The sequence below is a fragment of the Ambystoma mexicanum genome, chromosome 1q (genome assembly GCF_040938575.1).
Source record: "Ambystoma mexicanum isolate Mex_15411 chromosome 1q, UKY_AmexF1_1, whole genome shotgun sequence".
NCBI classification, from domain to species: Eukaryota; Metazoa; Chordata; class Amphibia; order Caudata; family Ambystomatidae; genus Ambystoma; species Ambystoma mexicanum.
Window position 1 is genome coordinate 594,370,358 of NC_090922.1, and position 14,041 is coordinate 594,384,398.

At 44.5% G+C, this 14,041-nt stretch overlaps 1 protein-coding gene across 3 annotated transcripts in view; it reads right to left on the reverse strand.

Moving 5' to 3' along the window:
• The window catches only part of DARS2 (aspartyl-tRNA synthetase 2, mitochondrial), a 530,183-nt gene that overhangs the window by 302,338 nt on the left and 213,804 nt on the right, over nucleotides 1-14,041 (reverse strand). The gene's annotated exons all lie outside the window — the stretch shown is intronic.

Consider the following 14,041-nt stretch of genomic DNA (forward strand, 5'->3'; position numbering starts at 1 on the left):
TCCCATTCCCCCGCTGCGGTCGCCTAACAAACTACTCACCTCCGTGGGGTCCGTCTTCCGTCTGAAGTAGCTGGGGTCCGGCAGTGTGCTTGGAAAGGAGCATGACCGACTGGCGGTCGGCGGGCTACAGCAGGAGAGCTGGACCGCAGAAGACTTGGCCGGGGAAGGGCCGGAGGAGAGAGAGAAAAGCAATCGGTGCATACGCGTTATACACGTCGAGCGCACCAAGCTCGCGGCAGCGGCCCCAGAGAGAACACATTGGTAACACACCAGAAGGGGAGACAACTGATGGAGAGGCAAAATGGCCATTAACTCCAAAGTCCTGCCTAAAGCCTAGCTTGCTACTTAATCCCGAGGGAAACAACTTCATAACCAACATGGGTAACAATAAGGCTGAGATCAAGTCTCAAACTCTCCCATTGATAGAGGAAGTGCCAAACAACAAGAACGATCAACAGTTAAAAATGACCAAGTGGACGCTCATACAAAGCGCAGTTCATCCAGTCACAGCCAGGGGAGATCTGCCAAGTCCCCAATTAGACCTGACTGACTCTAATGATAACTACTTAACTAATACAACAGCGGGAAATGCAGTTGACCCTGATTTAGATGAGACTAACGTGCTAAGAGAACACAACGGGGGATACGAGGTGAACTTTTTAAACACTAAGAGCTCGGCTGATGACACTGTCCACAGACCTCCCATAGATAGAAACAGAGCAACTGTTCCCACATTACAGCCTGAAGTTGGCTCCATTATTACAGCAACGGAGAGCCAAAAAATAAAAGAGGAACTTGTCCAGAAAAAGTACAAAGAGACTAAAATTAATGCAACCTTATCTTCAATAATCCCAGCATCTACAATAAGAAATAAATCCAACCAAAAAGGTGACTTCACTATCGAAAATGGACAAACCTAGCTTACTCAAGAAATCAACCACCGTAAAACAGCAAAATTGTAATCCAATTGGAAAATTCTTCAACAAAATGGGCAAAGCATCGTTCACTCATCCTTGCGAAATATCTGATGCCGAAATATTGGAAGGACTAGAACCGCCATACCTAGATATCACTACTAGGAGATTCAAAACCGGCGAACCAGCCCCGCATGGCCCAACTTCCACCCCTGTGAGATGGCACCATGGCCAGCTTAAGACCCCAGACATCAGTATTTTCAGTAAAGATCCACTTGGATCAAAAGCATTCCTAGAGAACAAGAGGACGACGCAGGGGTCCCCGCTCAAGGGAGTGTACTCAAACCTACCCAATAATTAAAACAAAACCTTGATTGAGAACCAAGTGGGGGAGAAACAAGCCCACACTCCAGAAGTTCAAATCAACCCGACGGTGGAATCAGGAGAAGGCAGATTGGAAGAAGATAAACGAAATACCAGCCAAAAGTCCATACTCACAAACTTGAAGGACCCGAAACACCAATCTAAGTTAAACCTGCAAAAATCCTGCGAGGGAAAGACAGCAAACTCCTCCCGATTCCTGCCTCTAACTCCTCTGGTCTTTAGTCCCCAAAAGGAAAAGCCTGAAAGAGACACTTCAAAAACGACGGAAAAAAATTCCCCAAGTAAAAAACTGGACATTTTCGCTATAGTGTCAGCGGTTACGATTGCTTTGCTCCTTTTGGGAAACTATAGGAGTCTCTGAATGAGACGCTTAAGGACCACACATCCATGACAGCACTTATGCACACAAGACTGATACACCTAGAAGGTTACATTATGGCTGCAGAAGCCTGGAAGGCCAAGAGAAGAGACCAGGGTACAATGAAACATTACCAGGACCCCTTCACAAAGTGGTATTCCAGGTCAAAGAAAGATCCATAACCATAGGAACTCAAACAAATAATGAAAAAAAAACTGACAGAAACAAAAAAGAAGTCTGCAAGCAGTTAAACGACTACTCAAAAACAGCTAGAAACAGGAGATAGTCCGGCCAAGTTACCCACCTTCACCACAAGTGAAAAAGGGTAACTCCATTTTAAATGGGACGGAAGAAGGGGAACCGAGGGGTCCCACCAACTGCAGAACTACAATAAACTAAGGACCCCGACCAAGCGAAGTGACAATCACTTGCCTTCATACTCAAAAGAATCTGAAAAGCTGAACATTCAACCCATTTACAGGATAATAACGTGACACGACCACCAGCGCTTAAGAAAGCAAAAGTGGCACATTCCAATTACCAAACGGAGAAGAAGGACAAACCATTGACGCCTGGTAACAAGAGAAAATTGGCAGCGATCTTCGAAAAAAGGAATCTAGCTGCAGACTCGCCATCAACCCCAAAAGAGAACACAGTAATGATACATGAAGAGTCACAAGACAATACAATTGACCTGCTAAATATAAGCAAATATTCTATAGAAAATTCTGAATCATAACTAGTAGCACCAGTGGGAAGAAAAAGAAAAGGATCCTATGCTGATGGGATGGTCTCTCCATCAGACCCAAGGAACTCTCCAGTCATGGTGACAAAAGCTCCACCTACAGCAATTACTTCGCATAACAATAGCGAAACAAGTGTAAGGAAGCTGAACCGTTCTGGAGCTGAGAGGAACCACCAACATGTGAATTTAAAAAAGCGAGGAGAATCTTCTTTTGCAGAAAGAACCCACAAAAACATCAAACCCTAAGCGCACAGAAGTAAAGACAGACCAAACGACTCCTCCCAGCGTGAAAGAAAAGATTACCAAGACAAAGATCACAGACAAAGGACACATTTGTCAGAAACTTCGAACGGGCACACATCTAGAAATTTAAAAACAAAATCACGGCTAATTACAGAACACACAAGAGCCGTTCGACAAGGACCCTGAAACTGGAAAGACTACTAGACAGCGGAGACAGGCTAATTTTAAACAGAAGAACTACAATGAGCCTGCTGAACCAAATCCTGAGTGACGATTCGATCTGTATCGAAGACATAAACATCATAGAATTTGCTCAAAGAAGCCAAACAGCATCTTTTTGCACACAACATCTCCTTTGATTAAGAAAACGCTCCTTCATATCACTGGGAAACTCCATAGGATGGGTTTTGATTTACGCGAAACAACCGCTAAAGAGAGGGGACTGGAAGATCAATCTTGGTAAAAAGAGGAGACAAATTGATCAAAACGCCACCATAGCTCAAACCATAAACAAAGAAGCATGTCAGCTTCAAAACAGAGTACAGGCGGCCCACGCCTTACGAAATTAAGGCATTCACCAACACTATACAGAGATCCTCCAGAAGAAACAAGAGGATCAAATGTTGATTTATATAACAATAAGACCTGTGGACGCAACTCAGAGATATCTAATCGGCTTACACCTATACCAGACTACCTTGAAGAAGACATAGACCGCAATCGAAAACCGAAGGGCCCAATCATAACATCTAATGGAAAGAAGGGAATCCGGAGAAAAACAAACTCAGCGAATTCAAACACGCAGCCACAAAAGGTAACCGATAAAGAACGGAATAGATGGACATGGATCCCGGCGGCCCTGGCGCGCTATTCTCGAAAATAGCAACCACCAAAGATCTCTAACCAACACACTTTAGAGGTCAGCATAGAAAATGGCCCACAACAAAAACTAACTATAGTGTCATGGAACACCAGAGGCCATAACCACTTAATGAAGACAGGAGATATAGACCTTGGCTCATTTGATCTACTAAGCCTGCAAGAAACCTGGCTATTATCACCACCTAGCCTAGATGGCTATGAGATCACCTTATCACCAGCATATAAAGATGCCAAAGGTCGACCGTCATCTGTCCTCTTAATAGCGGTCCGTTCAGGAGGGCCTCCAAGTATTGAACCAAGTCTGGTCCCTTCCACTTTCATACAAGCGGCCCTCTTAGCATGGAACAATAAGACTCCAAAAGCAAATGTCGTGGAACTCATATTATTGATAAACATCTATTGGAATCCCATAGCGCAATCGAGAAAAAGTTTCCTGAGCACTGTCGATTCAATCAGGACAGAAGCCTTAACAACATACACCATAAACCACACAATAATATGTGGGGTTTTAAATGCAAGTTGTCCTAACATGGGAGGGGTCTGGAACACTCAACTAAATACAGAATCCAGGAGTCGAACCCAACACAAGGAACACTCAGTAAAGAGGGGTACTGCCTGGTCTGACCTCATGGAATCTCGCAACCTGTATGAACTACATCATCTCGAGAAAAACATGCTGTCGGAGCCGACTTGGGAGAGAGAAGGAAACAAGAGCACCATTCATCACATATATGCCTCCAAAGAACTTTATGCGATCATCGATTCATTTGAAGTGGTCAAAACTGAGCACAGCGACCATAACATCTTAGTTGCTTCATGGCCGGCATTTAAAGAAAAACCTCAAATGATGAAGGCTCCGGTAGAAATTGGCTCTCAGGGCACTCGATTGAAGCTAACGAAGGAAGCGATTGCATAATCACGAAAAGATACAAGGGTGGGAACGACCAAAAGGAGGGAGACCTCAATACGTTCGATTTGGATTATCAACTCCTCCTTATTCCGTTTTTATCCTAAAGGCCCAGAAAGAGTGAAACATCAAAACAACACCTGCATACATATAATTCTGACTCTAAGGAAAAGGAGGTCTAGCATGAGGTGAGCTAAAAGGTGCGCTAAAACCAGTCTGTCGATACAAAACGACACCCTTGCAATAAAAACAAGAAACCGTTATAAATCCTGGCTATTGACGTTCCGTAGAAGTCTACCAACAAGGCTCAGAGATAATGCTACGTGTGGTCTGCAGTAGACACTCCAAAGATTTTTGGACTCTGCTCAGAGAAACTACATTGACTACGGAAATCGATATATCAAACTGCTTTAGTGAACAAGCATGGTCATCATACTTCACTGACCTGTTCCAGCACCCTAAAACTGAAGCAAGCTTTGCCAGAAAATCTAGTCAGTGTGGATGGGACATTGACCATGATAAAACCGCAGTCCCGCAGAAGATAAAAACCTTGAAAAATTATAGAGCTCCAGGCCCTGATGGGATAACATCCAATTAAAAGCTGATCCGGAGGAATGGGCGATCCTGATCTCAGAGATTATCAGCAGAAGTGTAGTGATGAAAAACATACCCGAATCATAGAAAACTGCAAACATCGTTCCCATCTACAAGAAAGGCCCCAAAAGTGAGCCCAAAAACTATCGTCCAATAGCATTGCTTGATGTTATAGGCAAGCTATTTGGATCCTTGCTATTCGATAAATTTCAAGACTGGGTAAAAGAGACTGATCGTGCAGATCCATATCAATCTGGATTTGTTAAGAACTTGGGCACAACTGCCAACATAATGTTGATCATTATCCTAAAAGCTAGAGTGATGGAAGGGCGCCCCAGAATATTCATCGCCTCCATAGATCTGGTCCAGGCATTTGACCGCATGAATAGAGAGAAGCTATGGTCAAAACTAACGAAAGCGAAGTGCCCAGCCGCTCTCCTGAAACCCATTATAGTACTTTACTCAAACACTTCCATGTTTGTGCGACTTAATGCAGCAGGCCACTTGTCCAACCCCATAGAGACCAACAGAGGGGTTAAACAGGGGTGTTCCCTGGCGCCAGCATTATACAACACATATAGTGGACATGGAAAATGACACTCGCTCCTTCCGGTCGACCATAGGAGAGGCAAAGATCACAAGGCTCCTCTATGCGGATGACATCATCCTTCTGGACCAGACAGCAATTGGCCTACAGCGTCAGCTAAACAGCCTCCTGTTATACATAAAAAAAACGACCTGCACATAAACAGAAATAAAACTAAGATCAGGATTATAGAGAAAACTCCTAAAAAGTCGAAAAATCTACACTGGTATATCGACTCACAGAGTCTGGAAACAGTAACCAACTTCACCTATCTGGTAATTAAAATCAATCAAAGCAGAGTCGAAATGTCAATGCAGGAATCTCTTTATGCTAGAAGCATCACACTAGCAACGTAAGCGTCGATTCTCGACAGAAAATTTGGCAAATTCTCACCATTGACAGTGATTAACTTCTACAAAGCCAAGATTTTACCAGCAATTACCTATGGTGCAGAAGCGATGCCACAACTTCCAGTTAATCTTTGGAACAAACTGGAGGGCCTATTCTGGCGCAAGGTCTTAAAACCTTCATCTTCAACTCCTTCAACAGCTTACTAATCTTTGGGAAAATCCAAAGAAAGCCACGTCCAAAGTTTCTGGAAATCATTCATAAAGAAATGGCGAACAGGAAAAAACAGATGCTGACAGCATGGCTCAATAAAAATCTGGATCTACTCACTACCCTTGTAAGCTCACAAGAGTAACTGGAGCACATACCGGACAAAGTGAGAAAAAAAATAAAAAACCTGGGACTGGATCCAGAAGTTGGACATATCGAACAAATACAAAATGACTGCCCACCTACCTATAAACACCCAAAAAGTGGACGAGATACTAAAATACCTAAAGAAGTTTCCAGATAAAGTGCTGCGCACAATATTTCTAAGAACATGATTAAACGTCCTGAAAAACAATCGGATCTTAGCCATTAGAAGCCAATCCTCTAGCAACATGTGTTGTTACTGTAAGGACACAACCCAAGTCAAGAACGTGCAACATCTTTTATTGTCATGCCCGGGAACTGCAAAAGCGAAAATTACCTATTTGAAACATCACTGGCAAGAGTCACACATACTCGAGGAAGAGACCTGGTGGAATAGGATGATGTGTGGTGAGAACACAGCCTTGGCCATTGTAACTGCAAAGATCTTACAGAGTCTCGACCTAGAAGGTAAAGCAAGAACTTGAGAGAAATGGCCTTATTCAGACACTGCAGAAAAAGGTTTTAAGCAAATGACCAAGGGACAATGGTCAATAAGGATTAACTCCCAATATTGCAGGAACTACAAGCCCACGTTGTACGAATTTTGTAAAAATTATAAATGTTTCAATTGTACACAAATAAAAAAAATAAAAAGTGTCTTTACTTCTTCCCAAGGGCTTCTGAAAGCTTACTTTACAATTCCTCGTTATTCTTAACTAAATGAGCACTGTGACGAGTGAGATTCCTCCTGATGCACACTCCACTCTCTGAATGGCACTACTGTGATGAGGGAGATTCTTCCAGAGGCTTCTTGGTTCTCTGGGTATCACTATTTTAACAAGGGAGATTACTCCCAAGGCTTTCTTGACTCTTGGTTCTCGGGGTATCACTATTGTGACGAGGGAGATTACGCCCAAGGCTTTCTTGACTCTGGATTCTCTTGGTACTACTACTGGGACAAGAGAGATCCCTCCTGCTGCTCAATTGTCTCTGGAGCTGCCCTGAGCCCCTACCGGATCTCCCGGTACTCCTGTTACCTGTTGTGTGTCGGGACTGCGTCGCCGGTTCTTTCTGGGGTGATGGGCTAGCCCACGTTGCTTCACTGCTTTGTGCTTTCTTTACTATGCTCCCTGCTCGGTTCTTGAGGCTCTGCAGAGACTTGCGTTACACGTGTGAAGAGTCCGACATGGGCGGTGGACACATAGGTGGAGTTTCCTCACATGCCAACAGGTTGATACAAGCACCTATCTTTCCCTAACCCAACAAGGCGTTCCTTACCTATCAAACTAAAGCTAAAGGAAAGTGACCTAATGTCCAAATATATATGTCCTTCAAACTAACACATGCAACAAAATCATACATTCATTATTTGGCTGTTTTAATTTCACAAAACAAATTCAAACAAATCTTTGTGACCAGGGTTGGATCCCCTTCCCCAATTCAGGATGTTTCAAACCAAAGTTTAATTTCAGGAAAGTTCTTTTCACTAGTCAAATTCCACTCCAAGCAGAATACACAATTCTTTTCATCCAATATGTCCTTCACTTGGCTCACTTCAAGCAGTTTCAAAAAGGTTTCTCACTCTTAAGACAAATGTTAAAGCTTTCACAGCCTTCTGCTTGGTAAACCAAAATAACAATTTCTTCATTCATCAAGTTGAAAGTCAAGGTAAATGTTCTTTTCTCTGAACACCAAACACTTTTTTACATCGCCTTTCTTCTTCATAAGCAGCACCTTAGTCAGGATGGTTCATTCAGAACGTTATACTTTATTCCGGTTGATTATACAACAGTCCATCAAAACTCCTCCTTCATAAGCAACACCATGGTCCGGGTGCTTATACAACAGTTACTCAAACACAGTGGTGGAATTGACACTTTGTTTCCACCACAGCCTTCCACCACATTCACAGTACTCCAAATGATCTTCCTGGTCCACCCGCCTCCCAGGACTAACCACTACTTGTCCCTTTCTTGCTGAACTCGCCTGCCAGGATAAAACTCCTACTACTACAACTCGTACTCTGTGGCTAGGCTTGTTCCAAACTTTCCACCATTAAATCCTCAATGGGGAAAGTTGAACCAACAACAGCTTAAAGGGGGTAAGTCTTTTGACTCGCAACAAAACTGGCCTACAACCTCTTCCACAAACATGCTGTACAAAAGAATAATGATTCTCACATGGATCCATTTGCCATCTGCAATGCAGGTTACAGTTCTCTCCCCATGATCCTTTCTACAAGGATGGCTTTTCTCCTGCAGTCTCGAATTTCTTTCTACCCAAGCTATTGGCTGTTGGCAATGTGATTTACAACTTTCTTCCATGGGACTGCTACATACAAATTGCCTTGCTGTTCTTTGGCTTGGGCAGTGCAGGTTATAATGTCCCCTTGCTGGATATCCCTCTTTAGGAAAATTGTATCCCCTCTGTTGTTTTATTGCCTCTTGTTGGTATCAGGTAATAAAATTGTGGCAAAAATGTCACGGGTAAAATAAGATTGCGGCAAAAATTGACCCGGGAAAGGTGTACCCCATTATACCATTTAAGGGGAGCAAGGGTTGCAGGGGTGTCCCCCACTCCCCTTAAATGGTATAATGGGTTCAGGGGTGTCCCCTGCATCCTTTACATGATTGTGGCGGCAAAACCAAAGCATTTTTGCAGTGATATTTTGTATACACGGCCATTTTTGCTGCGATTTTAAGACATGGACCCCTCTTGTTGGCTTTGGCAATGCGGGTTAAAATATTCTCCTATTCGACATCTCTGAATAGGGGAGTTGCACCTAGTCTGCTTTAATTTAAAGGTTCGGAGTTCAAAAAAATGCTTTCTTGCACAGTGGTCTACTTCGGAGAGCCGCGGTGTCACCTAGATAGGGCCACTCATCAGTATATCTTGCCGTCTCCTTCTCACTCACTGCTTCTGCTTCTTCGCGTTGACAGCTCCGGTCAGCCTTCTGCTGCACGTGCCGTCTGTCAATGGAGCTTAAACTGCTCCACACACACTCCGGTGAAAACCTCACACCAGGCGAGATACACAACGGATTGCTTCTCTCTCCTTCAGGACAGCTGGCCTCAATACCGCTTCCCACTGCATGACCTCAACATCTTCCAGGCACCATGACCTCTGCAACGTTCTCTACACCGGGTCCTTCTGTCAGCAAAGCGGCGGTGCCGACAAACGTTCCTCCTGCTGCTTTTGCTTGGCCCCCACCTGAAGGGCCTTAAAATGTTTAAAGTTACTGCTCAGGTGTGGGTCATTACAACCACTAGACCACGCATTATAATTTGGTAACTCTGGACTCCTCTTCCTCGTCTCAGTATTAAGAGCATTATGGGACTTAAAGTCCAAAATATTCTTAGTTGATTTTACTTCATTTAATCATAGGATGTATCATAGGATGTACTTTTAAGGGACGTTTTTAAGGGGAGTAATGGGTTTCTCTTGCATTTATAATCCAAACACAATGTAGAATCATCATTTCTAAAAGTAGTTGTATTAACTCCATGTCTGTTATAGTCATATTCATGGTTACAAAAAGAGATCTCATACTTGGCACCTAGGCTAAGCCTGGGAGCGAAGGCCCTACTGTGACAACATGGCATTAAATACTTAGACATTAGGAAAACCTCATCCCCAGAAGAGGATGAATACTGCATATCTCCTGACGGAGCCACCACATTCCCTTGACAGCCTTCTCCTCCCATATGATCCTCCCTCGCTATACCACCCCCAGGGTCAGGATTAGGATTAGGTACCGCCTGCCTTTCCCTGGCCATATGGGGCGAGGGGGGGACCTTAGGCTGGGATGCGGTTATAACTCAGCAGGATTCATCACACACAGCTTTGGAATAATTGCAGGACCACATGGTCCACCTCCCCAAGGTCACGCCACTTCTGGCTTCTCTTCCCTTCCCTTCTTCCACTTGTCTGGAGCTTGGCCTTGACCGCAGAGGTCCGCCGACCGTTCCTGGAGGTCCCTGCTACCAGTGATCCGCATATTTGCAGCTTTGGGTTCCCAGGTTCGAACATCCCGGGCCGGGCTGGGCTGGCTTTATGCTAGCTGCTCTCTATTTGCCCATCCTTCCTCACTCTTTATTGCCTGGAGCTGGATCCTCACAAGCATAAAGTCTGAGTCCTTCTTTACTGTTTTTCTGTAATCCTCATGCCTCCTCGGGGCCAACTCTTCTTATTGGTATAGTCAGGCAACCTGTTATCACTCTGCAGGTTTCTTGAGCTCTTTGTCAGGGTTATATTCATTGGTGAATCAAAGACTAAAGAGACATTACCATAGCAGACAGTAGTGTTATCAGGGATTTGACAGAGACTTGGTCCCAAGGGAAGAGGGTTTACGGAGTTCCGTCACAGGGAGTCTCTCCTTGTGAGGTCACGCTTCCTACCCAATCTTCCTGCCCCTCCGATGGGGACAGTTGGCTAGGGGCCTCACCTCCCTAGCCTCAGGGAAGGGCTCCCTACTGGGGTGAAGTGACGCAATCCTGTGAGTCGTCACAAACCTCAAACATGTTTTTGTCTCACTGGGTGTCAGTGAGGTATAATTTGAGTCTCTAAGCTCAGCAAGCTTTGTGGCCAGGTCTGGGCTTCCCTGTCCCACTCGGGTGGCAAGCAAAACTGAAAGATGATGGCTGGAAGGTTTGGACTAGGAATAGAAGGCCCGTTTCCTAGTTTCTTCTTTCTGCCCGGTTTCGTCTCAAGCCTAGAAATAGCCTGGCTACTGAAGGAGCGAGCACACCTGAGCTACAGAGTTTGCCTGCATTACTACCACCACTTGCACACCTGCCTAACTAGCTGTACGCCTCTTAAAATAGTCCTTCTTGGACAGGAAGTCAGTGCAGCTCCCTCAAAACTCTGCTGATGACACTGACGAGTTCAAGCTGCTCTCTGCTGGTGGTGCTTAAAGAGGCAAGCTTGGCATTCATCAAACCACTAGGAACTAATTTTGCAGAAGGGGGTTTAGCCAGTCTTTCTAGATCATAATTCGGTACTGCAAGAGAATGGGAAGATTATAATCTTGTGATAGATCCCAGATGAGATTGCTCATTAAAGCAGTGTTCTCGACAGTGGGGCAGCATCATCCAAGATCAGGACAATATTACGAGCAATGCGCCAAATGGATAGCTAGTGGTGGGCCACTACTTCTATTCCTTCAATGTTCATGGTTGCCACATCTGGTTTCCTTCCACCCTTGCTTCCCAGTCATATTATTAGGGGCAGGGTTAGGATTTTCCAAGTATTTAGGTGTGTTTGTATTAGTTCTTAGTTGCATCAATCTGGTTTTCCTACTTCCTATCATTGCCACAGGCTATAGCATGTTTTGCCAAACCCTTATTGTGCCAGGCCATTCTATTTCATGTACACTCTGCGCCTGGACTTTGCACTATAATCCGGAAATCTGTAGGAGCTGACGGAGAGACACCCCATGACCAACCCCAAGCATTTCGTACTAGGTAAGGAACATGTGTGTGGGTTACCTTTCGGATCAGGTGTACTGAAGAATACCTGGAAAAGTTATAACCCTGTTCTTATTAGTTTTAGATGTCCAGCAAGTAACGGGGCATGGCTCTTCAGTGGATGTCGTTTCATCTTCCTGGCGGGCTGAAGCCAACGCCAGTAACAGTAGTCAGTCACACCGAGAACCCGATCAGAGGCTCTAGAAAGATTAGTGTCTGACAGTACATTATTTGCGTGGTCATTTCACAGCCTGACACAGGAGCAATACTAAATTCACCAGCTGTGGTTTCAGTGCCACAAGGCCTTCATACACAAGATTCGAACAGAGGAGAGGGAGCTTTACTGAAAATCTGAAATGTCAGGTCCTTTTTTCTAAAGTTGTACAGAGCTGAGCACCAAGATCCCAAAGTACAAAATACATGGTTTAATGGGATCACCCTTCCTTCACAGGCACATGAAGAGGAAAGATTTGGAGAGCCCAGTTACAAATGAACCCCTGGAAGCCGTTAAAGCTCTCAAATGCTACAGAAGCCCAAGGACAAACAGTGTTACGGTTTCTTTCTAGAAGTCCATGGCCCCCACACCGAAAAGACTTACCTCAAAGGGAAAATAAAAGATACAATGAAAGAATTCCATCATACCTTGATTCCTAAACCTAGCAAAGATAAGACCCATTGCGCATCCTACAGGCCCATTATGCTGAATATGAACACAAAGCCTTTCACCAGAATATTGACAGATAAAAGCAGTAGATTCTCCCCATACTAAATGACCAGGACCCATTGAGATTTGTCTCCCAAAGATGAACCTTTAATAAGATTTCAAGTCTTGCTTATAATTGACAAAGCACACAAGACCTGCATCAGTACTGCCTTCTTGGTCCTGGATGCTGAGAAGGCCTTTGATAATGTTGAGTGTTTTTTTTCTCTCCCAGGCACTGAGGAAAGTTTGAGCTTAGCCCCACAAAGATCAAAGTAATTATTATAAACTACCGAAGATACACTCTTGGATTCCTTTCCCGGATTGCAGGCGAGGGGGTGCTAAAGCAGGAGTTTCCCCTCTCACGCCTGCATTTTGCTCTATTAACGAGACCTCTGTGTGGATGATGTTATCTTGACAGTGACTCACCAGTCCCTCTCATTCCAGGGATTTTAATTGAAACAAGGTGGTCAGCAGGGGTGTGAGGGAGGAGCTCTGGCTTTAAGATTAAATTCCCGAAAAGTTTGAAATGTACCAAACAGGAAGTGTATACATTGAAACCAACTGTACCTTTTTCCTGGGTTAAGCAGTCATTCAATATTTAGGATTCTATATGATGGGGAAATTCTGTGATATTTACAAGCTACACTATTGGACACTCTACCAAGTGATCAGCCAAAACCGCCATCGGTGGGGGGGGAGAGTGGGGTGGTCATGGATGCGCATAAAATCTATTGGTAATGTCCCGTCTCATCTTCTTTATCATTTCCTGGGTCTTCACATTCACGGCCCAAAGAAAGAGGTGAAACAAGCAAAAACTCATCAAGGATTTACTATGCGATGGGACGAGACCAAGAGAGGGAAGGTCTGTCGTATTTAAGCTTGAGGACCTGGGGAGTCTGGGCTACGTTAATCTGTTCAACTATTTCAGAGCCTCCCCAAACTAGGGTTATGGGAGAATGGATGAAAACCAAATCTGAGAAGGCTTGGCTCTTTACGGAGCAATCTGTAGCAGCCGCTCATATTTGGAGACAGCCATCATAAACCTGCACAATGCCTCACCCAATACTCTGTATATAAACAGATGTCCAAAGCTTACACTAGAGAACTGGGACAAAGGTTTTAAGGAAGAGGGCGGGACTATGCATCATGTGAAATTGCTTTATCCACCAAGGACCATATGTAACATTTTGGCTAAACCCAAGAAACTGGTTTTGGAGTCTAACAGATGGGTTGGGAAAAGGATCTGGGGAAGTCCTTGGATTATGCTGTGTGAGCGCAGATTTGGCGTTTTACAGTCAAGACTTGCATTAGCAACCAAGTGTCGGAACCGCACCGCAAGGTCATGTATGGATGGCACTACACCCCTGACAATGTGCAAAGGTTCCATCAAGGCATATCCCATCTGTGCTGGAGGGAATGTGGGGCTTGTTACCTCTTGCATACACATGTGGGAATGCTCACAGCAGAGAGACTTCCGGCTGGAGGTTACAAGCCACTGTCAGATAGTCCGATACCCTACGCCAGCGGATCACTTATTGCTTCTACTGAGAAGCATGGA